Here is a 27962-nt window from a genome sequence, read left to right as displayed (position 1 = left end):
GCCATGAATTTTATAATTCAATTTCGTTTTTTGGCACGCCCTTCAGGCACGTAACTTTAATGATAATAATATTCTTCAGAGCCCTGTCCTTGTGCAAAACTTTAATATATCAGACATACATATATCTGAGATATATGTATGTTTAAAATTTTTCGGCGCACTCTTCGGGCGCATTTCTTTTAAAAATCAAACAATATTTTTCAGCATGCCCTTTTTCACATCTAGTGCAAGAAGCGATATACAAAGTTGTATGCAAATGAGAACAAGTGTCGCGAAGTGTAGCGAAGCTAAATTAACACTACAATTGAAAGCTTAATGTGTTAGAAGTGTTGGTTTGTATTGTATAAAGCATTCTGTAAAATTTGAACATTCAGTTTCGTTGACGTATTGTCGAAATAAAGCTGAGAATGGCGTACTTGATTGCTTGTCATGGAAGGATATACATGTGTAAAGCGGACCTATGTTTCGCTGACCGCACACGGTCGGCGCGGTGACGGTACTGTGGATGCAGAATGAAACCCTTGGCCTCGGCGAAAGTTAACTCAACGCGGCGCCGTATAGGCTACATCGTACTCAAGCCAAGTCTCACCGTTGTAGGGTAACAGCTCTGATGATAACTTATTTGCTCGAGTTGTGAAGTCCATCCTCCCACGTAAGTACTTCTGTACTGCCAATTAAAATATGTTAGTAGCTGTGCGTGCGTGCCACGAGTCGACTGTGTGTTCAACACACCACCGTCCCTCATGGGTGGAGGGACGGTGAACACACTGACTCACAGCCCTGCCACGCAGAGGTACGCTCGATCATATTATACTCGAATTGACTGAATTTGATATATTCATTGCACTGATTTCGGTGTATAGTCGATCATATGTGGTGTGACAGTTGTGTCAACATATGGTCATACGCTAGAACCGCCGAGGATCGAAAGAGTGAACGTTGCACGAAACCGCAGGTTATTCACGGCATGGGTATATTTAATAGCTGTGCGTGGCAGGACTGTGTTTTACCGGGGTTATACGGCCTCCCGCCTTATAACGCCGGTAAAACATTGCCCTGCTGCCACGCAGAGCTGGGGGTTTTACCCCTTTCGTCAGCTGAGGTAACCTGATGATTCACTGTATAAGTATCGCCGTGCGTACAGGTCTCAGGCGTGGCGGAGGCCGTAACGCCGGGAATACAGACCTGTACGCAGGGCTACGTAGTGTACTTGCTTAGTCACACACGTTCTTTTTTCGTGTTCGTGTCTCAGATTTTTTTCATATGTGGAACACGTACACGTACATACGTACGGGAGCTGAATTGCATTACATACGCTGGCGATTCAGTGTACTGTACAGAGATGTTTGATTAAAACGATATGGCATCAGCGGCCAGGAGGTATCATACGGATAGAGGTCACACTGTGAGATCATGGAGGTAGAAGGAGAGATTACCTCCATGGTGAGATCAAGCTTGTTCTCACGGGATCGGAAGCAGCTGTGCCGAGCCCGTATGCTTTATGTTCGGACAGTGCATGCACTGACGAAATTTTTGTCAAGTAAAATGGTTTACATGCTGTACAGTATCATGGATCGTAAGCATGAGTGTGTGTTCACAGTTTCCTTACCTACACTCATGGAGCTAGGAACAAATACCATTTCTGGCTCCATGCTAAACTGGTGTATAAAAACTCCGGTGTGTGCATAGTTAATATTTAACTTTGCAAATTATTGCATATTTAACTTTCATGGAGTCACAGATTTGATAATCATTTTCATTCTGAAGGTCTGAAAGTCCGCTCTACAATTATTGTTTACATGTAGCGTTCAGGGAAACTTGTAAACTTCCGGTTCAGGGGAAAGGCTGGCAGGTAAATGAACAGAGGCCACATATAATCCATGTAGTGCATTTGGTGAAATTCCAAAATTTAATTTCTTGTACATAAATGCCCTTATCACAGATATTTTAACAATATTAATTAATGATTAATGTAATTAATGTTATAGAAATAATGGGTGATGCTCTGACCATTATTATTCATTTATGGCCAGGGCGAGAGGAAAGTCAAGAATTTACAAGGCTTAGCGAGCAAGCTTATTTTGGCTTTCAGTCTTGCCAAAGCCTATAGATAAACGTTAATGGTCGGGGCAGAGCCTGTTATTTCCATGATATTACCAACAAACCCTAGAAAATCATCAAGATTTGCAAAAATTTCCCATGTGAAAGACAACGGAGCCCCAGAACTTCCCCGGCGAAATGTCAACTGTGGTGTACCATGGTCAACACGGTATTTGATGGTTTTTGATGTTTGACCATGAACTACCATGGTTGGCTATGATATGAGACCACAGTAGGCATTCCAATACTATGGTCTTCCACAGTTAACCACGGTCTATCATGGCTGACCTGAGTATGGATATCAGCTACCATGGTTGACCATGGTATTTGATGACTGATTGTATTTATGACTATGGTTACCGATGGTCAACTATGGTTGACCATGATATTTGATGACTCATGGTAGTTAATATCCCGGGATTGATGCCCAATTTTCTTGATGATCATATTGATAATAGGCTGTATGTATATACACTCCAATATTAACATAGTTGAGTCTCTTGACATCATTCACAGTTGTTAGAGAGAATTAATGTCGTTGCCCGGGAAGCTTAGACCAATTTGCTGTGTTCTTGTTCATGTCAGAAGACTGTGGACAAATATCGAGCTGAATTTCTTGGAATTATTGACATGGAGGGCATTAAAGCACTGCTGCAAATTGGCAGGAAGTTCAGACTATCTAAGTCTCACTCAGTGTTTGCTTCTAAACATGATATTAACATAGGGAAGGTCATAGGTCCATTGTCATTGGACCTTTGACCCTTTACCATGATGTCACATGTCATAAAGCAATGCATTTGATTGGCTCATTTGAAGCAGCCATCTTAAAAATTCACTTCAAACGGATTGTCTGTTCAGTGAACAACTGGGAAAGTAGCTGTGTTTTAACATCGATTTTGGGAGAAATTTTGGATTCTTTTGCTCATCAAACATTCAGGGAAACACTCAGAAGATGTTGGAGGATGACCTTCGATAAATCTGAAGGGCTTGGCTGTTATTGCAGTGGACACTATAATGGAGGCTAAGTTTGCTGATCCTTAAGCGAGTCTGTCAAGTTATAATGACACCAGTCAGGCATCACTGGTGTTTTGCAGTGTTTTGGTGAGGTTTATACCAAGATTTTTCCGTTCTGACAATTTTCCACCCAAGGTTTTGTTTCAAAAACCATCAAATACCATTGGTCGGTGATCATGGTTGACCAAGGTTAATAACATGGTCAACCATGTTTGATGCCCATGGTCAACCATGGTTAACCATGGTTAAATACCTTGATATACCGTGGTTGACCATGGTTGGTGACCATGGACAACCATGGTAATTTGTGCCATTTAACAAACATGGTCGACCATGAACTACCAAGGTTGACCATGGTCATATGACCATGAACTAACATGGTAGTCCATGTTAGACCACCGGCACTTTCGCCGGGGTCAATGTGCAATATTGCCTGAATACATGGGTTTATGTGCCAGAGAACAGGTGACAATTTGCCAGACACCAGGATGGCAAATCATTTCCTGCTGCGAGGGCACATAAACCCATGTATTCAGGCAACAATATTTTTATTACATGCCTCTGGTTATAAATGCTGTATGACATTTAGTTATATGCTGGACATTTTCAAACAGTTTTACCATTATTGACCAGCATCAAACGGATTTTAACGAAGGTCAAAATAGAAGTGTGCACATGTATATTTTACATCTATCATTCAGGGTCTACTTAGATGTCGAAAACATTGTAGGGCTTCACTGGCCTTGGTAACCATGGAAACCAGTCAGTACATCGTTCACCGACCCCCTAACTCCCCGGATGTTCCTTTTCAAATCAATTCATTGATTTGCACTCACATCAAGGCATGTAATAAGCAATGCACAGTCATGGCCACCCTAAAAATTTGGCAAATCTGGAGATTTTAAAAAAAATGTATAACTTGGGCCACAAGTGCTTCATTTTGTTTTTGTGATTGATTATGATCTTTGTACAATTGACAATTTACATTTTTGATGAAAAGTCACAATGTTAGCAGCATTATTTATATTCATGGACATCAAAACAAACCATTACATACTGTGTATTTGTGGTCAGTCACATGGTTCTGCTCCACCAATTAAATGAGATGTCTATAGCATGGTAATACATAATGAATGAGTGTATGATTTTACTGATCTTTTGACCCATATATCATAGCTTCTATGATTAGAAAGTTGAGTATCCATTGTACAGACGGTGAGAAATAAAACTATCTGCAAGATTCTAATTCATTGTATTCGTTGACATTTGCCTACAGCTGTTAGTATACCTCGCGTAACCTGGTCGTAAAGCCTCAGAGGTACATGTATGTGAAACTTAGAAGAACAAGAATCAAAAGATTGATAACTGCTCTTTGACAAAATCCTTCATCAGGTAAGATTTGATTTTCAATTTCCTGCACATGTCTCGTTCGTTATCAGTTAAGCTTTTCACATGCTCGGTTTTATTTGGCGGAATTGTAATACTTTCTTCAACATCAACTCCCTCAATGCTCTCTACGTAACTTTAATACATGTAAGTATTTCAGAATATGCGTCTGTAGTGTGATCTCCTTGGCAAAAAATTCAACAGGACAAAATAGAGCAAGTGCAAATGAAATTCATGAAGTTCTTCTGTTTCAAACATAGCATCCTTACAGCTGAAATAATAATGGATAATTCTGCAAGCGTTTTAACCTTTAGCCTCTTTATCATTGGAGATTATTTATATTTTTATACAAATATGTGAATAATATGTATGATTGTCCCAATCATGTTTCATATTAATTTTGATGTTTCTCAGTAAACTACATGTACAAGAACTCGCAGTATAAAACTCGATGTTTTTAGGTACTTGGCTCTTCAAAGATGTATGGCTACTTTAACCCTTTCACCACCATGGTTTGTCCCAAATCCATTGTTTTCTATGGTAAAGTTGGACCTGTATACAGGGAACTGGGGGTGAAAGGGTTAAATGAATCGTGCATTTCCACCCTGCCATTGACAACACTTTATCTTGTCAAAGTTTCAGATGCTTGGTCAGAATGCCATGCTTAAATTTGTACATTTTTAATGGTTTCATATAGTTTGTTGTTTGTTGTTTATTGTTTATTGTACTTCATGCATTCATATTATTATGTTTATTTTATGGAGCCTGTTAATGTGACTTGTTCCTGTTGGTCTTTCTTTGAAATAAATATATAAAGATATTGCTACTTGCTTGAATACACGTCTTGACCTACATTATGTACCTGTTTCCTTTAAAAAGGTCACAATCACCAGTGATTACAATGGGTTTAGGGCAAAGTTATACCAGTGATGGAAGGTTTAATTAAAATTACAGAAGTCATAAACAATCAAGTTGTCTTATCTTGCATATAAAAAGCCATGTTTTAGAATGAACTGATGTAAACTAATGTCAGCAATTTGCAGGAGATAATATTTACATTGCATGATTCAAGTTAATGTTTCTTTTCACCCAATCAGATTCAAGATCCCTTGCTGAGGCAGTGCATACTGGGCAATGACAACCAGGTGAAAAGCAACATAGTGACAATACCATCCTCCATTGCAAAGCATATACACAGTGTGTGGCTATGCAGAGAGCCAACACTGAACAGAGATGATGGTGTTGTCATCAATGCAGAGCAAAAACCTGTGGAATTGAGGGAATCTTTCATCAATATATTTATTTTGGAGGCATCATGGGCCAGTGGCTAGAGCAGTGGACTCACGACCAAAGGATGGTGAGTTCGAGCCCCGGCATGGCTGTGGTGTTGTGTCCTTGGGCAAGGCACTTTATTCCTCATTGCTTCTCCCCACCCAGGAGTGATGGGTAACCTGGTAGGACAGAGGTTGTTATGTGTGCGTTTAGCTCTGCTGCGCTTATTGGCTGCACATGTGAGCTGTTGTCTGCTCCCCAGGGAGTTGAGTGGTATAATATTAGGTCCAGTGACCAGGGGTAATAATAATTGTAAAGCGCCTTGATCACATCTACTTGTGGATATGTGCGCTATATAAGAACCAAATATTATTATTATTATTATTATTTTCCTAAGACAATGGGTCCTTGCTGTGGCACAGGTTTTGTACTTACACTGTTCAGTGTTTCCACTGGGTAAATTTTCCCTTAAACCATTCTGGCTAATTGAGACCAAAATTGATTAGCCAGAACTATAGCCATCAAAATTACATGTAATTGCATTTATGATTTTTATCCAACTGACAGTTGTATATATATACTCAGGTGGGTCCTATCAGTTGCTACAGTGGCAAGATGACATTAAACTGGTCCAATAATCATTTCTATTCAAGGTAATACATTACCAGGTCCATTGGACATTTGATTTAAAAATTTAAGTAGGACTCATCCTGACCGACTGATAATTAGTGGCAATGAAAATAAACAACTATTTTTTATGGAACAAACTGCTTTCTTAATAACATTCACAACAAATTTTATTTCCTGTGTGCCACACACTTATGTGACTTAATTTTGCACTTTGTAAATGTATCAAGATGTATTACAAGTATTGCATCATTGACAGGTAACTTTAAGATGTTTCCTTTGAAAGATCCATAGCTTCTGCCTCAATCATCAAGTGCTTTCAGTTCTCCAATCACAGAGTCTGATTATTAAACCAACTGTTCACTTAAAGAAGGTGTACTCCAAGCAGTAAATGCTTAATAGTTTCAAAATCAAACTGGGTGTATACATGTATTTTAAAATATCCTGTCTGGCCACTTTATATGTCTTACAGAAAAAAAAAGCTGACTCTTCTCTTATTAAAACACTAGTCATGGAAATTCAAAAACTATTCCTGGTACACTTTCTTTTTTGTAACTACTACTACCCTGCAACTCTGCGGACAACCTGTGCAATTATCTTTTTTGCTTAATTGTACTCGAACACGACTTAGCATGTCGCAGTGTGCTGCTTGTTGTTCAGCGTAGTAAACATTCAACAGGACAACATCCTGGGCATATCTTCATGCAAATATTATGACCAATGCCTATCCACAATACAGTGTTACTCAGTACGTGTACACATCATGGCAGGAGGTGACCCCAGCCTATATCCACAAATACATGTACACAGTATGGAAGATAACCCGGGCCTATCCTCAATCCAAATGCATTCACATGGTATGGAAGATGGCACAGACATATATCCACAATACACATAATATATGCAATGGAGGATGGCCTAAGCCAATACACATACATGCACACAGTATGTACATGTATGATGAATCAGCTGGCCTATATAGAATACAAAATGGGAGATGACTAAGGCCTATCATTAATACAAACAGTCTGTACCTGTATCGTATTCAGGATAGGCCCAGGTCATTTTCAAAATGTGTACCTGTATTGTATTCAGGATAGGCCTGGGTCATCTTCCATAGCAGGTACCTGTATGTGTATTCTGGATAGTCCAGAGTCACCTGCGATGCTGAGTAATTGTTTTGTGGATAGGCCTGGGTCATTGTATTTGCATAGGTTATAATATTTGCATGAAGTTTGGCTCAGGACGTCATCCAATTGACAGTTTACCACACTGTGCTCATTAATAGCTGCCTCTGAGTTTGCTGCAGTAGTGTCCTACGGTGACGTTTTTGAAACACTGGTTTCATTTTATTCACCACCCTTGCTGTCATTGGCTGCTGTTGTCTGCTTAGTTTTTGAAAATATACTGCAATCAGTATTTCCTGACTATGTTAAAGCATTGTTTACAAAGCACTTGTCATAAAATAACAAGGTCATTGCATGCAGCCATCTAAAAGCATGGCATATAACTTCATAAGTTACTGATTATAATAGTTTTCTGAGACTGCACACTAAAGCAAGGAAAGAATGACCACCCAGGGATGTTGAAAAGTCTCTCTGCCTTTTAAAGGTGGAGCCTCCCTTTAAAAGGACGCAAAGCTATAGCAGCGTTCATTGTGTTAGTGGACACCAAACAGTCAACACAAGGTTACACGCTCCAGAAAATGCCACTTTTTAGTTTTCCCCGGCCACAAGAAGGCAGACAGACTGCCAAGCGGTCAGCGTGAAGTTGCTGCCGATCGGACTCTGTGGTTATATTAAAAGTCTAACGCGACTAGAAGACAATTTTTTAGGAAATTCGAGTGTTTGTTGTGACTGTTGGCGATTTAAACTGACCGTCAATCAAACGCTTGTATAAACTCTGTTTGCAGGATTAGCAAAAGGTGATAAAAGGTTGAGATCAGTTTGTGTAATTAATGTTATAGAAATCAAACATCGTACTGGCCAAGTGTTTGACTGGGAGAAGAACTCCACTAATGCGAGAACCTGGGATTGAAAAGTGCGGCTTTAACTGCACTCTCGATCAGCCCCCTGAAAAATAGCACAGACCAGTTTGGCGAAGGATAGTTGAAAAATATTTCCCAATCTGCAGACATTTCATTTGCCATTTCACGCTCTTGCGAATGGCAGCGGAAACACTGCTGTTTGTCATACACATTTGTAGTCCTTTTTTTAAAATACCCTCTTGAGTAGATCAAATGTATTACACCTCTACCATACTATTTAATCAGTAACTTTGTTGTGATAATCATTGCTTACACATTTTTGGTAAAGTTATTTTCTCTTATTTAGCTGAATTTGCTAAAAAATTTTCTTGCCACTTGGCACTCTATGAATTGCCTAGTGAAATGCAGATGATATGATAAATGCACATGACTAGACATTCAATACATGTAGCTTCATTCGTAGGATCCATAAACTGTTATGATGAAGTATATTCCAATGAGAGAATACATCTGGTATGCACACGTGATTTAGAATGTTTACATGTGTCTAATGCTTATCATCATTAGGGTTAAGGACATACAGAGTGTTTGCAATTCATTGTAGTACATCCCATCACCAAATGTATTTTAATCATTCCGGTTATCATTGTTATTTAAAGAGTTATAAGTAATCGCGAGTCTATGTGTTTACAATTCAGGATCAGCAGTGCATGCTGCGCAATATCAAGGATGAGAAATACCATTGACCTTGACAAAGAGCATTAAAGACAAAGTGGAGGGCTTGGGATTGGACTTGGATCATGACATTATTACGAAAGATGAATGGAAATGATCAAACAACAGGTAAATTTCCATTTTAGTCCTTGCACCACAGTATATATACACAAGTGGCTGTTGCAAATTAAGATGTGCTGAACTGGTATCTTGTAACTTGCACAAAGTGTTTTATGTTAGTTGTCTTTATAGCTATACACATGTCTAGCATGTTTACAATTACAAGAATACTATTTAGAATCACAGGTTCACAAAAATATTAGTGATACATTTCTGTATTTTAATTGACATTGCCAGCTGCAACTATGTAGGTACATCAGTTTTACACTAATTCATCCTGAATTATACACAACATGCATGTGACAGCAATCCTCATTCTTAAACTGTGCAGGACATTGGTTGTTGCCAATCTACATTGTATTACATATGACATGAGCAAGAAGGAAGTATGGTTTAGATGTCTAGGTTAGAGAAACATGCATATAGCGGAGAGAAAAATAAATTTATTGGTCCTTTACACAAGAATTCTTGGATATGTGACACACAAATAAACTAACTTTTTGTGAAGAGAAATTATTATCTTCCATGATTTGTCCATGATTATCTTCCATGAGTTTATTATTATTACTATGTTAGGGAACAGGTGTGTATATCCATGCAGAAGAGGAAGCAGGATAAATCCAAAACCGACTATAAGCAGCATTTTACCATTCAAAGAAAGGAACCAACCACCAGGGACAGTTGTCTCAAGATGAAGACAGTGGGATTGCACCTCCATTTGGTAGAGGATTTCCTATTAGTCAGTATGGTGGAGAGACGTGCACCCTTACACTGCTCAGCACACAGATTTGTGTATGTTAGGATCAGAGGCTCCTAAACCATAGCACCTACCACAGATAAAGAGTGGCCAACTTAACAGACAAAACCCTCAATACTAAGCATCATCAGATACAGCTAGTACAGAACTGTTGAAGGTATATAATTATATACCTGGATATATAATTATATAATTATATATCCAGCTCATAGAGAGGAAAAATTCAACTTTCAGAGCACTGAGAAAAGACAATTATTATTTCATGCCTCCCCTCAGTATCATGGTGATCTCTGTAGTATAGTAACGGACCTGTAGCTACTAAGTTGTCACTTGTGATGATTGTTTATAAACATTCCATTATAACTTCTTTTTCTGCTCCAGAGGGTGTACATGTCAATCAGGACCCAGATTTACATATACTTGTCAATAACATTGCAATGTGCACATGTATGATACACTTTGTTTCCCAATGAGCTTCCAGAAGAAGAACAAAAAACTGGAGTTGATATCAAAAGAAATTGTGAAAAATTCATCAAAAAATTACAGCAACTGGAGCCCAATTTCATGGGGAGCTGTCATTATTTACGGAGTACAGGTCAGAGAGGAGATGTTGGAGGAATTTCGTCGGAAACTCTAAATTTTGAGTACCCCCCAAACCATGATGAATTTGAGTAACCCCACCCTCCTTACATGGAAATTTTGACTGACCCCCACACTCAATTTTGAAAAGTTAAATTTCAATACATGTATTTCTACAATTTACATAAATACAGCAAGAGGAAAGACCATTCAAATCCTTGTGTACCCTGCGAGATAATCATTGGTTATCTCATGACGGTTGAACAAGGTGAAACCAACAAAATGAAATTCAAAGTCACAACAAAACATAGATGTCAAAGGTTACACTATAACCAGTATACAACCACATACAGTTTTGTTGTATGTATGGGTATCATAACAGGGTCCTCACTAGGATATCCGACAGGGTAGACTTTGAAAGTACAGATTGAAGAACATGCAGGGCTGATGGGGAAAGTGTCCGCTTGGCTTGCTCCCCTCCCTTGCATGGAAAAGTTTGAGAAATTGTAGTGTGCATTGGTGCAGTTTGGTGTAATCTAAGAGGTATTTTCAATGTGTAATTTTACTGAGTAAAATTTGTAAGAAATTGATGTGTGAAGTAGGCAATCTGAGAGGTGTTTCAATACATTTGCACCAAAAATTGACTAACCCCCCCTTCTTTCTCTCAACATTTTGAATAACCCCCCTTATAGCTTTCAATATTTTGGGTGACCCCTTCACATTCATCTGACCCCCAGGCTGTAACTAATGATGGCTCCCTAGGAGATATATCTTCAAGCTTGTGCGATATGGATTTCAGGCAATGTCAACTTGTGGACAAAAGGATACAGAGAATGTTGCAGATTATTGCAAATGGGACTAACTTATGAATACAGCACACCAAGTCACATTCCATTATCAAGAAAAAAAGCTCAAAACTACATCTGAAGTTGGCTTTGGAGATAAAAACTATTGCTTGCAATCATCGACCCTCATTACTCGCAACGCGCTATGCCAGAGCAAAGTGTACATATTCAGAACATCAGTTTGATCGTTCATGAGATTCAATGTTAAGTACCAAGTATTGTTGTTGGGGACCGCTTGGCAAATAACTTAATATATTTCAATATACTAAGATTACACAAAGAAACCACAGCAGTTGCCTGTCCCATTTTCTCGAAGGTGTATGTTGCAATAAGTGAAAATATTTCAACAAAATTCACCTTTAGCAGTCAGACAAGCTTATGAAAAATAGAGATTTATATATGTAATCATCACTTGTTTATTTGTATTCTAATGGATATAACTTTAAAAGAACAGACAGGGAATCAAACTGTTTTCTATTTTAGCTCTGCAGTTAGTGTGAATGAGCCTATCTTGTGTACCCTGGTAGGTGTGTGTTTTTGTTGGTCATCCGTCAACTTTTAGCATTTTTGGGGTGAATTTGCTTTTAAGCTTCACTATCAGCAAAGCAGAGCTAATCTAATGAGTGGATATGTATTGTTGTTTGTCAGCCTTTTAGCTCTGCTGTCAGCAATGCGGAGCTTATCAAATGGGTTGATTTTACGTCATTGCCCATCTCTCCCTCCGTCCATCATCCGTCCGTCCGTCATCCATCACAATTGTGCTGTTCTCTGAAATCACATAAATTGTCTGGTTGCTTTGAAATTTGATACTCGTGCAGAATTTGCATATTTCTATATTTTAGGTATTTTTTTGCTGTTTTTGGTCACAAAATCTATTTCTCTGAAGTTGCTTATCTGATTGCTTTGAAATTTTATATGCATTTCACTTGGGGTGACCTCAGTTAGGTTAATTGTTCAATTTTAGTGAAATATGCAAATTTGTATTTTGAGGCAATTCTTGTCATTTTTTTAGTCCCCATGGACACCGTCCGGGGGACTTATAGGTTTGGCCATGTCCGTGCATCCGTCTGTCCATGCATGCGTGCGTCCATTCACGCAGATATCTCAGAGATGCCTGGAGCGATTTCACTCACACTTGGTACAAGGATTACTTCATAAATCATACATATGCAAATTGATTTGTTTTGTGATATGATCCAATATGGCTGCCATGCGGCCATTTTGCTACGATTTTTTTATGTGCAGAGCCATAACTCAGGCACATCTCAACCGATTTTATTCAAAGTTGGTACAAGGACATTGACCTATATCATACATATGCACGTCAATTTGTTTCACGAAATGATCCAATATGCCGGCATGACAGCCATTTTGTTATTGGACACCGTGGTGCGAAGCACCAAAGGTGTCCTATGTCGCCACAATGTCTGTGTGTGTGTCCGTCTGTCCGTCCGTCTGTCCGTCCGTCTGTCCGTCCGTCCGTCCGTCCGTCCGTAGACAGATTTTGTTCCACTCATAACTTAAGAACCCTTAGGTCCAATGTCATGCAATTTGGTATTTGGTATTATCATGATGAGACTTAGATCTGATTAGATTTTGGTGGGTGTGGCTTATTAATTAATTGCTCATTTGCATATTTTATGACTTTTTTTCGTTCACGCAGATATCTCAGAGACGCCTGGAGCGATTTCGTTCAAACTTGGTAAAAGGATAGTACTCTACCTCATACAGATGCACGTTGATTTGTTTCACAATGCGATCAATTTGGCCGTGTTAGAGGACTTTTTAGTTTTCACCTCCATAGACTCCCATGTATAAGGCAGTCCATAGACTCCCATGTTTAAGGCAGTCCATAGACTCCCATGTATACGGCAGTCCATAGACTCCCATGTATAAGGAAGTCCATAGACTCCCATGTATAAGGCAGTCCATAGACTCCCATGTATAAGGCAGTCCATAGACTCCCATGTATAAGGCAGTCCATAGACTCCCATGTATAAGGCCAAGAAAAATAAAAATTTAGTTTCTCATCGTATTCATATTGCAAAAAGGATGCAGTGACACAGTTTTTAGTCCCCACAGATAAAGTCCAGGGGACTCATGAGATTGGGTCATGTTAGTCCATCCATGTGAGTCCATCCGTTCACGCAGATATCTCAGACGCTTTGACAAAATGTCACGTGACCTTTGACCTCAAATATACATATTTGTCCATAACTCGGTAACCACAAGTGCTAAACCTTTCATATATGTATGATGGGACACCTTATGACGCCACATATTGTTCCTCGTTAATTATGCACATATCTAATTTTGAGCGAGCCAATAGAGCTAGAGGTTGATTTTTGGTATGTAGGGATAACTTAGCAATACAATTTTTTGAAAAATGTCACGTGACCTCAATGACCTTTGACCTCAAATATACATATTTGTCCATAACTCAGGAACCACAGTGCTACACCCTTCATATTTGGTATGATGGGACACCTTATGACGCCACATATTGTACCTCATTAATTATGTGCATATCTAATTTTGAGCAAGCCATAGAGGTAAATGTATGATTTTTAGTATATAGGGACAGACTATAGGATAGAAATTTTTTGACAAAATGTCATGTGTCCTCGATAACCTTTTACCTAAAATACATGATTATGTCAATAAATAAGTAACCACAAGTGCTATGTCCTTTATATTTAGTAGGATGGGAGACCTTATGACAACACATGCTTTACCTCATTAATTATGCCCATATATAATTGTGGGCAAGCCAATAGAGCTAGAGGTCTGAATTTTGGCATATATGGATTAATTAGCAATACAATGGTTTTTTTTCGACAAATGTCACGTGACCTTGATGACCTTTGACCTTGAATATGCATATATATGCATAACTCAGTAACCACAAGTTCTTTACGCTTCAATTTTGATAGGATCCCTTATGAAAATTTTCTGTAGAAATTCTATCGAATTTGATGAAAAAATTCAATTAAAGTGATACAGAATTTCTACAGAAATTCTACTGAACCTTTATGGAAATTAACGGAGTTTAATGGAGTTTTGGCCCCCTTTTTCTGTGGAAATTCAACAGAATTTCTGTATCATTTCTGTAGAATTTACAGAATTTCTATGTAAATTCAATACACGTTCTACAGAGTATCTGTAGCACTATATTGATATTCTACCACATTCTACAGAATTTTTATGTAGAATTTCTGTAGAACTATATTTAATTTTTGCACTCTTTTACAGAAGTTTGTTTGTCTTACACGAGTTCAATCTCTTAGAAGGTATGACAACAATATGTGTTAAACTTTTACTAAGTAAGGAATACCACCTTATGATATTGCCATAGATACCAATGCAATGAATTACTGCAAAACTCACAAAAAATCAGTCGGCAAGTAAATTATAAACATGTAGTTTATTTCTAAAAGAATTATGATTAACAATCGATCAAAACTTGATGAAACATACAGGGACTACAAAATATAAAGCAACCTACACATATGAATGCAAGGCCTACCTCTCCATTCTTGCAGTTTTGACCTCAGCCAAGTGCATAATTAAAGTGTTGTGTATCTTAACTCACGTAATTTTCAGTTGATGCTGCAATGTTGATCCTTACAGTTGTGACATATTAGTGAGCTCCCTTCTCCATAACACTGTTAGAACCTTGCTAATGGACCTTGGATCCGAATGTTCCATGCAATTTGGAGTTGAACTTTAGTACTTTTCATAAGAGCCATGTGCACTGTGGACTGCCTCAAGTTCAAATGAATAATGCGTGGCTACACTATTATGTAATCAGCCCATTGTAAAGGCAGGAACTATTTGCATAACAAAGCAATTAAGGCACAGGTCAGCTCACTTGACTTAGGATCAAACAAAGAGAGTCTTGTTGGTCTGTGTACAGTCATGAAATGTACAAATAAGCAATGGTAAAAGGAATGGTACAATTGAAACTATATACATTTTCCTGGGATGTGTGTGTAAATGAAAATAGCTTTTCAGAATTAAAGGGTACATGAGAATGTGCTTAGAACTCTCCATAGGTAAATGTCACTACCTCTTCCATATTGAAACCAGCTATATATATGTCACTCAGTTCTTATCAAAGCTCATGCCAACATGCAAAATCATGAACTTAAGTCTGAAACAGTGTAAACTGTGGGGAAAAAAACAGAAAAAAAATTTCCACAAAAGCTATGGAACCGAAAAATTCCATAAAAAATATGTTTAATTTCTGCAGATTTTCTACAGAAAATTATCAGCAAACTTCAATAGAATTTAAAGTTTCTATACACATTAAAATTCTATAACATTTAAATTTTTCTACAGAATTGTATTGAAAATTTTCAATTGAATTTCAACAGAAGCATATTTCCATCAGATTTCCATAAAATATACAGAATTTCTATAGAATATCAGAGTTCAATAGAATATCTACAGACTATTTTCGTAAGGGATAGTAGACCTTAAGATGTCACATCTTGTACCTCATTTATTATGCACATATGTATTTCTTGGCAGGCCAATACAGCTGGAGGTCTGATCTTTTTTCCCGATTTAGAACCATAACTTAGACATGCCTCTTGTTTCAAAATGGGAACAATGACATAGACCTATGTGTCCATAGATCTGAACATATACACTCCAGTGATACTTCTTAATGACCTCATTTCCCTGCCCCATCAAGACTAATACTCCTATTACAAGTGGGGACTATGTCATTGTCAATGACTTGTTACTTCTAGAATATACAGAATATTATCTCACATAGTGAGTGTCTGAATATTATTCTGAATTGTATTCCAAAGCACATTCTGAAAGGACTCTTCTGGAATATACAGAATATTATCTCACATAGTGAGTGTCTGAATGTTATTCTGAATTGTATTCCTAAGCACATTCTGAAAGTAACTCTTCTGAAAATTTCACATTCTTTGCCACTGCACCATCTCCCTAATACATACTGATGACCCACGGTGTCCACTCAAGTCTCACTTTGATTATAATTATTTCATGTACGGAGCCAAAAATCGGGCACTTTCAACATCAATTTTATTCAAAGTTGGTACAAGGACATTGACCTATATCACACATATGCACATCAATTTGTGTTACAATATGATCCAATATTGCCGCATGGCGACCATTTTGTTACAATTTTTTCATGTCCTTAGCCATGACTCAAACATGTATTATTTGGGGCCGTTTTTGCCATTTTTTGTGAAAAACTTTGTTTCTCAAAAACTGCTCATCTGATAGCTTTAATATTTGGCAGACATGTTCTTACGATGATCTTATTGTGACATTGTGTATTTTTACAGCTGTCCTTAAATGAGCTATCAAAGATTTCCACCCTCTTCATCATAAGTGTCAGAAATAGGTAGTCTCTACATAACACAGCTGAGCTTTATCAGCTGCCATTACGCTTGCTTACAAATAAAAACTTTAATGATACAATATGTCACAAACCATTAAAAGATAGTTTCCATGTTGTTTTGAAATGAATGTATTCATGACATTGATTATCAATTGGAAAACGCCCCCTAGTACTTTTCCCTTCAGTGACTTTGCTTTGCTTCACTCACTCGGTGACCCCCTATTTTAACCATCATGGATTAGGGTGTCCCACCTTTCCAAAATTCTTGGAAAAACACTCACTGAAACCGACAAGTACATTATTCATCAACACATTTGTCTCACACATAGTTATTCTCTGCACACCACAGCAGGACTCTGTCAGCCGCTAGGTGACTTTTTGGCATAACTCTTCTTCCCCTAAACATTTCAACCTATACTTTGAATAGGTCAAGTGGACCCCAGTACAGTTGGTTAAAAACAACATGTTTGAGTGTTGAAAACTTTGTGAACCTGTTTTATGCAGCTATAGGTATGATGCATCATTTTCCTCAGAATATTTCAGATTATGTACAATGATCAGTCTAGGCTTTATGTGCTCATTGGTATGCCTGTAAAAATATGCAGCCAAGTATTAAAGCTGTGTATTGTGAAATTCTCTTGTTACACAGTAAAGACTTTTATCACAATACTGCATGCTGATTTACATGGGATCATAATCAGATCTCATCCCCAGTTGGTAGTATTGACATTGTATCAGCTGTACACTGATGTATACTTGAAGCTTCCTTACAGATGTAAGATGTAATTGATTCCTCCAGTAGTTCAAATGACATTGCAATTGTCACCTTTGTAATTAAGTAAAATATATGTTATTGTTTTCCAAGGCCTGCATATGTAAGAACACTTGGTTGATTGTGTATCACTCTTTTACAATGTAATACAGATATTTTAATGGTAAATAAAAGTTCCTAACATGCTTTTATACAACATTACATGTATTTCTGTCTCTGTCATATTGTGGGATGATCTGTGTGTGTCTCTTGTGTTTTGTACAATGTATTGGAATATATTCAAATAGATGTAAGCCATCGTGAATATCACATTAATACTCCGTGCCAAATGGCAAGGTCATCAACTTGAATCCCACCAATTTCAATGTGTCAGAGATATTATTCATATATTATCATAGAAAGCATTATTTTTTTCAAGAAAATTGTAAGTATACATCTATGTGTATACTTGAAGCTTCATGGGATCATAATCAGATCTCATCCCCAGTTGGTAGTATTGACATTGTATCAGCTGTACACTGATGTATACTTGAAGCTTCCTTACAGATGTAAGATGTAATTGATTCCTCCAGTAGTTCAAATGACATTGCAATTGTCACCTTTGTAAACGATTGGAACTAATTTGGGATAATTTGTTTAACTTATTTTTCAAATTTCTCAAAAGTATTAGATGCCATATAGCTGAATGTTGTAATTACTCATAAAACAAGTGTGTAACGTAAAAAGAAAAACAATTGAGCTTACATTTCAGGTTAAAACGACCTTACTTCACCATCCAATTATCCTAAATTAGTTCCAATCGTGTTATATGTTTAAGTGATGAAAATAGGAACACGGGAATTTCACATGATGGGTTTTGCAACATGTAAAAGTGACGTTTGAACATTAACTGTTAGATTTGTATTCATGATTGGATGTACCATTTTATCCATAATTCATACCTATAAGGTCAAAGCCACGCCTTAAAAATGTTTAAAGGCATATTATAAGACAATTCAACGAACATTGGAAAGAGGAACACAGCGGACCCAAGACATTTTGATTATGGCAGAAGCGCATCTTGGCGATTGCAACTGCCAAGCTTATCTACCGAAAAATAAAGTCTATAGTACCAGCGAACTCTGAACGTCTCGTGTAGTCATTACTTTGAAGATTCCCAGTACTTCTCAGCATGTCAAGGCGAGTAAACGAGATACACAATAAAGGCATATAGGCCTAGAATCAAAATAGTCGCAGACCCGGCGTGAGGAGACATAAATTGAATGCAAATTAATCTAGTACCGTCCGGTATCGATATTAGAATCCCGCAATTGCCGAAATTTATCGAGTAAACATCGCGGATTTCGCAGACCCGGGCTGTCGAGATATTTTAAGAGTGTAGTACTGTCTTATCGATATTAGAGTCCCGAAATCACTAACATTTAGCTTGTTGATACCGGCTATTTTAGCCTTACTCATGAGCGTGTCTATATATGATCCACATTGTGCAGTGTCGTCGTGTATCGTTACTAGTGTCCGAAACACCTTAAAAACAATCTTGCTCGAACTGTGCAGAGCATGACTTGGCACCTTTGATAGTTTTTAACAATTTCAGCTAACATGTTCACACCTGTGGGCTAATGTCGCAGAGATGTGTCTGTCGGCCCGACATTTTTACTAAGGGGTTGACCATTTGATATCCTGGGGGTCTGGAAGATTTTCGAGAAAAAAAAATCCCAGCAGATACAAGGGAAAAAAAATTCTGCCTTAGATGAGTTCTGTAAAAAAAAACTGGCAAGCTAATGTGGAAGAAAAAAAATCTATCAGTATCAGCAAGAACCTTTTGGGATGTAACTTTTTCATTTCCATGCACCCTTCTTGTCTTTCCAAAAGCCTCTTAAAATTAATTTTCAGTTACATTTTGCTTTTTGAATTGTTCACTGATTTTAGATAAGTGAAGACACTCTGTCGATACATGCATATCATCTCTTGTATGTTGACCAATAAATAATACGCTGGTATGATTGCATGCGACATGGACAGATCACACTGACAAGACAAATGACAGAATTTCAGAAGATGTTAAAACAAAACTGTCATCGTCAAGTATTATAATCCATGGCACGTTTCCTCCAACCAATAAACCAATTTGCATGTTCAAAAAAGAAAATCAAAATGTAACTATATTTTCAATTTCTAATGGTTTTATCATCTTGATTATAAAACTCTTAGGCCTATTTCTAAATTTAAAATCTTTGGGCTGAGATTGAATATAGGAAACGGGTATGTATACTACATATGTATAGGTGTCAGGGCTCGAAATTAGCGGCAGTTTCGCGTCCACAGACTACCAACTTTTCCCTGGGGCTACCAAAATCCATGAAATGCACGGCTCAAAATTAACGTTTTCCCCTGGTATTCCACTTGGGTTACCATTTTCTGAAGTTGGTAACCAAGTGACAATGGCTGGTAGCCCATGCATATTTTAGTTCAGGGATATTGTTTTTCACTAACCAGACAAGAAAAGCGATTTTGCAAGATTCTGCCCATGAAGTGAATTTCTAGTAATTTATCATTGGCTGCATAATACTTCCGTTTTCTGTTTAGCATTTTTGGACATGCAAACAGGGATATCAAGGATAGCTGTACTGATCACTATGTAACAACCCCCCCCCCCCCAACAAAAAAAGCCATGACGCGCAGGTTCTGAAATGACGCACGCGGTGACCAGCTGACAGAAACGATCTTTATTATTTTGGCCTAATGGACAACAGTGATACTCAAAGCTTGGTAATCTATTGACAACTTGTTTCATTCTCAGAGTTGTATGAAAATTTTGATAGTCATCATGACAACGACCACGACTTTCTCAGCACGTCGAGACTAGATATACTGTAGCAGTGCTAAAATAGACCATGGGCTTTCTGTTGGGAGGAGACATATTGTCTGTGATTGATACATTATGATCCAATTGCAATGAAAATGCGTTTTCATTGACCATCACTTCCAGTGCCTGTCACTCAAGTACGTCAGTTCAGATATTGGCCATTGCACGCCAATACTGGCTGAATTTTATGTCCCGGCTTTTGGTAGTCCGTATGGGCTACCATTTCATGGATTTTGGTTGCCCCAGGGAAAAGTTGGTAGTCTGTGGACGCGGGACTACCGCTAATTTCGAGCCCTGAAATGGTAGCCCATGGTGGACTACCAGGCGAAAACGTTTATTTCGAGCCGTGGGTGTGTATACAGAGGATGGAACTTTGCGCCCATTCAAATTCTCTCTGACAAACTCAATTTCCCACAATGCACATTTCCGTTTTTTTTTTCAATTTCCAATATACCAAATGTCCAATTTTCCCATTTCATTTGGGGCGTGACCCAGTATCTTTTCATTACTATGGCAGAAATAACTCTTTCGAATTTGCACTGTGACCAAATATACTGGGGGAGGGCTTGGATATGATAATTCGCACAAGATACTTTCGGGGATACTTTTAAAATTAGCGGGAATGAGGGACTGGTCAGTTTCTTTGGCCTAGGTGACCGGTGGATTCATGGGGTCTCCCTGTTTTTTTACTTTGGTGAAGGGGTCACCTACATGTATTTTAAAATGCCCAATATTATTGGGGGTCAGTGTTTTTTAAATATGACGCGGGCTCATACTTGCCTAAAATGCATCAAATGCATCGTGCTAGCCATGAATTTCATCATTCATTTCATACCCTGTTTTTGACTTTGGTGATAGGGGGTCACCATGTTTTGAAATGCCCAATGGGGGGGGGGGGGTAGGGTGTCAGTGTGTTTTTTAATTTCGACAAGGCTCATAATTACATAAAATGCATTGTGTCAGCCACAAATTTCATTATTCAGTTGCATCGTTCGGCGCGCCCTTCGGTCGCGTAACTTTAGCCTAAGTACAATAAGACATATTTTTCAGATCCCCGTCCTAGTGCAAAACGTAATATATCAGACATACATACATCTGAGATATCTGTATGTTTAAAATTTTTCGGCGCGCCCTTCGGGCGCATTTCTTTAAAATATAAAATAATACTTTTCAGCATCCCCTTCAGCTGCGTGACTTTCATATATCAGATATTATGTATATCAGAGATATCTGGATGTTTAATATTTTTCGGCGCCCCTTTCGGTCGCAGTAAATTAACATATCAGAGATATATGTCAGAAATATCTTGATGTCTGTAAAGTGAAAGTCTGTTTTGGCGCAGTGTACTGATCATTATGAAATCTGCTGGTCATATGAAAAGCATGACAAGTTCCTGATACTTTCTGTTCTCTGTGAGAATTCAGTATTAGAAGGCAACATGCACTAATATTTCACAATCACATTTTTCTTACAACAGTTCTGGACATCTGGTTATGCATAAAAAGAGTGGAGTACATTCACAGCTCATTCAATATACTGTATTCAAACTTTAGAATGGACACTTTTAAGTTCGTATCTTACAACTGACATGACTACAATTCCATTAAAATACAGTATGACTGAGTGTTTAAAATATACCAAAAATATTATATATATATATATATATATATATATATATATATATATATATATATATACACAACTGAGTTGATCAGGATAATCTAAAAAATTACGGCACTACAAATTGTTTCGTATAGGTTTCAGAGCCGCCTACACTCATCGGGTGGTTGTGATCGACTGAAACTTTGGGCTGCTGATTGCATATGTTGTTAGGTGGGGAACAATATCTTTTGTTTTTGTTGGCACTGTTTGTTGCAAAAGGGTGCATAATTAGTGACTGCACAGGAGAAATTTTCTCCTGTGTCTGCAGGTCGATACTAATTCGTTTCTATTGTTGAGGGAGCACATTTTTGGATATCTGAGGAGTATGAATTTCTCGTGGAGGCACAGATTGCATTTTTTGTCGCCTAACAAATATGCAATCAGCAGCCCAAACGTTTAAGTCGATCACAACCACCCGATGAGTGTAGGCGGCTCTGAAGCCTATACGAAACAAATTTGTAGTGGAAATGTAATTTTTTAGATTACCCTGATCAACTGAGTTATGTATTTAGCTCTACTCTAGTATTGAGCACTCCAGCTGATCTTGAACTAAAGAAGTATATATATATATATATATATATATATATATATATATATATATATATATATATATATATATATATATATATATATATATATATATATATATATATATATATAATATATATATATATATATATATATATATTATATATATATATATATATATAGGTTGCCATAAAGCCATTATGGTGATAACGGGAGGGCACATTGTATACACTTTGTATATATATATATATATATATATATATATATATATATATATATATATATATAATATATATATATATATATATATATATATATATATATATATATATATTATATATATATATATATATATATATATATAATATATATATACACACTGGATTATTCAATTTAATTCCAATTTTTGTTTTACCTTTGTCGCGCGCAGGGGGTCACCCTGTTTTCGAAAGTTTGAATGGGGGTCATCCTGTTTTCGAAAGTTGGAATAGGGGGACCGGTCCCTTTTTCTGTACAAGTCCGTTGATGTAAGACAAACAGATTGATTTTGCAACATCGCTGCATTACAACATTTCTGTGAAGGAAGAATGCCCCCCCCCCCCCAAAAAAATGCAGAATTCACAAGGGAAAAAAATCCAGTGGAACATGTAGAAAAAAAACAATAATGTCCCCAATCTTTCAGACCCCAAGGATAACAAATGGTCCACCCCTAAATGCTTCGAGTAACAGGGAGGGTCACTGATTTTCATGCACGGATAAGGGGATGTTCACTAATTTTGTGTGCAAGAAATTTTGAAGGGCCACTATTTTTGATGTAGCGGTGTTTCGAAAACACCGGCCCACATCCACGCCCCGTAGTTTCTGTCCCTTATTTGTCGCTGACGGCCAGTATAATTAAAATTGACCGGCACTTCTACTTATCAGATTTGGTCGTAGGTTTTACAGACTATTTCACCTTTGGTGAACATTGCTAGCATTAACAGACATATGATTACAAGCATGGCCATGGAAACCACACATCCTTCAAGCGACATCATGTCCGATATTTACCCGATGTATGAAACGTGCTTTTCCGAGCATGAATAATACCTACAGCCTACCTCAGGGGTTTCATGAAGTTTTGAAGTTGGGGGCTAGAATGGAAAAGTAGGCGGCTTGCAGCTGCCATGACCACAAAGCAGTCGTCATCGGGGGAGGGTCCGGGAGGGGGTGTTCCCCCTCCCGGCCGAAGGCTGGAAACCCTGAAATATGAGCTAAAATTTACTTTTTACAGCTTACAGTCACTTGAATTTCTATATAGTATTTTCGGGGGAATTGTCAGCAGTGCTCCAGGGCAATTTGTGTTCATATCATAAAAGCCATTTTCCTGGGAGATTAGGCCTAAATATGATAATTCATAATTAAAAATGATAAAATGTGGTAATGTTGACGATAATTTGAACAAAGAAAACTGAAGTCTTTAGAGCCTCTATGCTTTTAGGAGGTAAACTATAATAATTCACCATTATTAATGATATAAATTTGATATGTAGTTGATATTCATGACGGAAAGGCTACATTAAAAACTGTGCCTGCTTTTCAGCACTCGGATATCAGCAAATTATCAGGGGATTATATCTCATATCTTGATAGTGGTCATCTACACTATCTATAGAGTACACAGTTCTCTCAAGGACCGGACTATTTTCAAGGTGATTATCTGTGACTCACTCACATCCTGTACACCGGTGTGCCATTGTGTCACTAGAGATGTAGTGGAGGGACGGTGATCTCCTAAATCAATCTTTTCAGTATGACAAAAGAACTACTGCTTAGGTTCTCCTTTCACAGTGAGAATACCAATCAACACATTCTCCGCGCAACAAAAGACCAAGCATGTGCTTCATTTTAAGCCATGTTTATTTCAATTCATTGAAACATGCAACTTTGAAAATGTTGCAAAATTTGACTTGAGTACTGAAAATCCTGAATCCAAAATAGCGATAGAGTTTTGGTTGTTAAATACTGAATATTCAGAGTACAAAAAATGGCAGTTTGTCAGTTGTTAAATACTGAAAATGCTGGGTAAAAGGTAATTTTATGTTAACCACTGAAATCTTCAGTTAAACAAAGGAACAGGTTGTTGCTTGTTATGCACTGACAAGACGAGACAGCATATCAGTTGTTACATATTAAAAATGCCGAGCTAAAAAGAGAGGCATTTTTTTGTGTCAAGCATTGAAACTCCTGAGTTAAGAAGAGGTAGCTGATTGTTAAGCACTGAAAATGCTGAGAACAAAATTGAGGTGGTTTATCAGCTGTGAATGTGAATCACTTTAATTGTTCATTCAAATCTGTAAATTTTACGCAGAAGATGGTGATCAAGTTAAAAAATTGGGACTTTAACAATATAGGAAAATAAAACTAATTTCTAGACTACAAAAGCCACTAAACTTCAACCAATCTACTACTACATCAGAACTGCTGAAAAGTTAGCAAAATTACAGCAGTCTTAGCCTTAGGTAACAAAATTATAATCAGGAAAATAAATGTAAGAACATGTTTGGTGATGATGATGTAGAAATACAATGCAAACATGTTAGACAAAATAGTAATGACAATGTTGATCATTAATGTTCAACAAATAATATTAAAAATACATCCTAAAATGGATATGAAAAATAATGCAGTGTTACAAAATACAACACATCTTGTAGCACTCCCAAAATGCACACTGAACAATGAACGAAAAAACAAAACATTAGGTTTAAACCTGAGATAAATTGCACAAACAAGAGTAAACAATACTTTGAAATAGAGCAGACTGCATAGAACAGTTCTATCTCGCTATATTACTGAGTGCTATCAAGTTAAAATAGTGTAGGCAATTTAACTGGTAAGCACACAAAGCATGTCTTTTATATTGTACAGAAACATTGGCGTGATAAAATTGTCAAATTTTGAAAAGGTGTGTGCTTCCATGCTGCTACCATAACTGAATTGTTCCTTTTTTGCTATCATACCACTCAATCATTTAAAACTTATATTTGAAATGTTTTTCTTGTACATTGGAGAGCTATCCATATTGTACTTTTTTAAGATGTGTGAACTCCTAACAAATGTTGAGAAGTTTTTATCAGTTTCTACTTGCAAAGCTGCTATTACATTCTTCGATGCATCTTTCTTGATTTCCGCAGCAATATTGTGTTTGCTGTTAGCAGTTGTATGATGATAAAGCAACTGTTGACTCTGGAGTTGTGATGGTATACGTTATCCAGAACAGGAAGGGTCATCTTTTCCGGTCTTGATACGATTACATGGAATGTAATTCCTACCGTTGTGTAGAGCTTGCCACACTTGATCACTGTGCCATTTTCACGGATTACTGCCTCCAAGATTAGACCATCTTGGATGACCACTGTGACCTCAGGAGACTGATTTGCAATGTTCTTCCATACAGCTCTGTGCTTGGGAAAACATCAGATGCTTTCTTTGGGGTCAGTTGCTCGACAGCCACTGCAAATTGTAAAGTGTACAGAAATTGTTATTGATCATAAGCAATTAGAATTGTACAGTTATACAGTATTGCAAGTACTATAGGTGTTTATTTTCATAAATATCAAACACAGAGATTAACATGGAGTGATGTTCTGGGTCATTCTATCAACAAACAAGTCTCTACATGTCGGGTCTGAAAAACTTGCTACCAGTATATATTGCTCCGACAAGTATGCTCTTTATGTATACAGGTAGTGTATATGTTTGTTTCATCAAGACAAAAGTTTTCAGGTCAACTTAGCGAGGGCTGGTGCAGTTCCACTAAGATATATAGCATATAGGTAAAAATTTATGATGAAATATTGTAATGTTTGATGAGAATGACTAATTATGCAATAATAACGACCCCCCGAAAGAGGTGACTCAAAGTAATTTATAGTAAATTGAATCATACCAGTTAGAAATAAGCTTATGTGAAATTAAACACATCCCCACCCAGAAATTTCAACCACCTCCACCCCTCTAAGAAAATAGTACTAACCAGCTGTTGAATGTCAAACTACCATTGAATAAATAAGATTGCCAACACATTCTTTACATTGTCACTATCGGGGCCACTACACTTACGGCAGTCAGTTTGGGAATGAGGGTTTTCTACTTAGGTCAAGAATACCGTGATTAAAATAACCAGTATACGAGTTTTGAAAGGCAAACTGCAACCGCTGAGTAAGGCCAATGCCCTATAGTCAGGCACAAAATTCAACATTGCCACACTGATTACATAACTAGTCAAACATCAATGCTTAGGATCAACACACTAGGCGAAAACTGTAGGCAATTTTGCATTTCAATTCTACTACATTTACTAACCAGCCGTGTATCTTTATCAGCATGGGATTAAGAATATGCACAATCCTACCATGCAAGGTTTGATGTGATTACATCATCGATACACAGTCACAAAGCAGGATACTACTATTGTCAGGGTCAGCTTTAGTCAGCTGGGGTCGAGTGAATGTCCCATCCACATGTCGGTGTCAAATAAATCAACACGAAAATACAAAAAATACAGTGATATGTACTTACTGTCTGAAATACTGCAATGGTTGTTTGTCGAACCATGTCTGGAGAAAGCGCAAGGTTTAACTTGTTGCTCCAGCCAGGAAACGTTACATAAATCTCTTCTGTCATTTGTTAGGTCCAAAACTCGAGCAACCTGCCATCGATAAGCATGGTCGATTGCCTCGATCATTTCCCCTCGTTGGTATATGTGAAAGTGGCCATACTGGTATAGTTGACGAAAACACTAGCAATAAATGCGTTGTAAGGGAGACTAAACAATATTTTGCGAAGAGTATAAGTGAGTGTGCCTTCTGTTAAGACACACTTGGTAACTGGCTGCCCATGCTGTTGTATTTGAAGCTGAATTACAAGTGGTCAAAGGTCAAATATGTATAACTATGCGCAGTGAAGAGGTCGATCACCAGAGTGTGAAGATTATCATACATCAAAATTATCATCATGCTATATTCCCTATAATTGCCATTGATCAATAATACACAATTATTTTAAGAAAGATGACTTATTTTTATATCATTTAGGCCGATTTTCTGCCCAACCCAGGGTGTATAGTTCTATGTGCAAGCTTTTGCATGAGTGATTAGTCACAGGCATCAGTTCGTATCCCACAATATCTTGATTAGGACTGATCAAGTGTACACAGATTAGTAGATGGAATGTCAATATTTAATACCCGAGACCGACAAAGAGCTGGTCGGGTTTAGCAAGCTACATGAATTAGCGTAGCCTTTCCGTAATGATAAAGGGTTACATCTAGATAGGGGATAGGGAATTCCCCCTCTGTTGA

General features: G+C 37.5%; 1 long non-coding RNA gene across 1 annotated transcript; it reads left to right on the top strand.

Annotated features, from left to right (window-relative positions):
- Nucleotides 1–232: 232 nt before the first annotated feature.
- Nucleotides 233–13492, top strand: LOC139138117 (uncharacterized). Its single transcript, XR_011553531.1, has 5 exons — nucleotides 233–652; nucleotides 4391–4506; nucleotides 5598–5857; nucleotides 9085–9229; nucleotides 9797–13492. It is a non-coding gene; the product is annotated as an uncharacterized lncRNA (long non-coding RNA).
- Nucleotides 13493–27962: the final 14470 nt, after the last annotated feature.

This window comes from Ptychodera flava, chromosome 8 (genome assembly GCF_041260155.1).
Source record: "Ptychodera flava strain L36383 chromosome 8, AS_Pfla_20210202, whole genome shotgun sequence".
Lineage (NCBI taxonomy): Eukaryota > Metazoa > Hemichordata > Enteropneusta > Ptychoderidae > Ptychodera > Ptychodera flava.
Note: the sequence above shows the minus strand (reverse complement) of the source record. Positions and strands in the feature narration are given on the sequence as shown.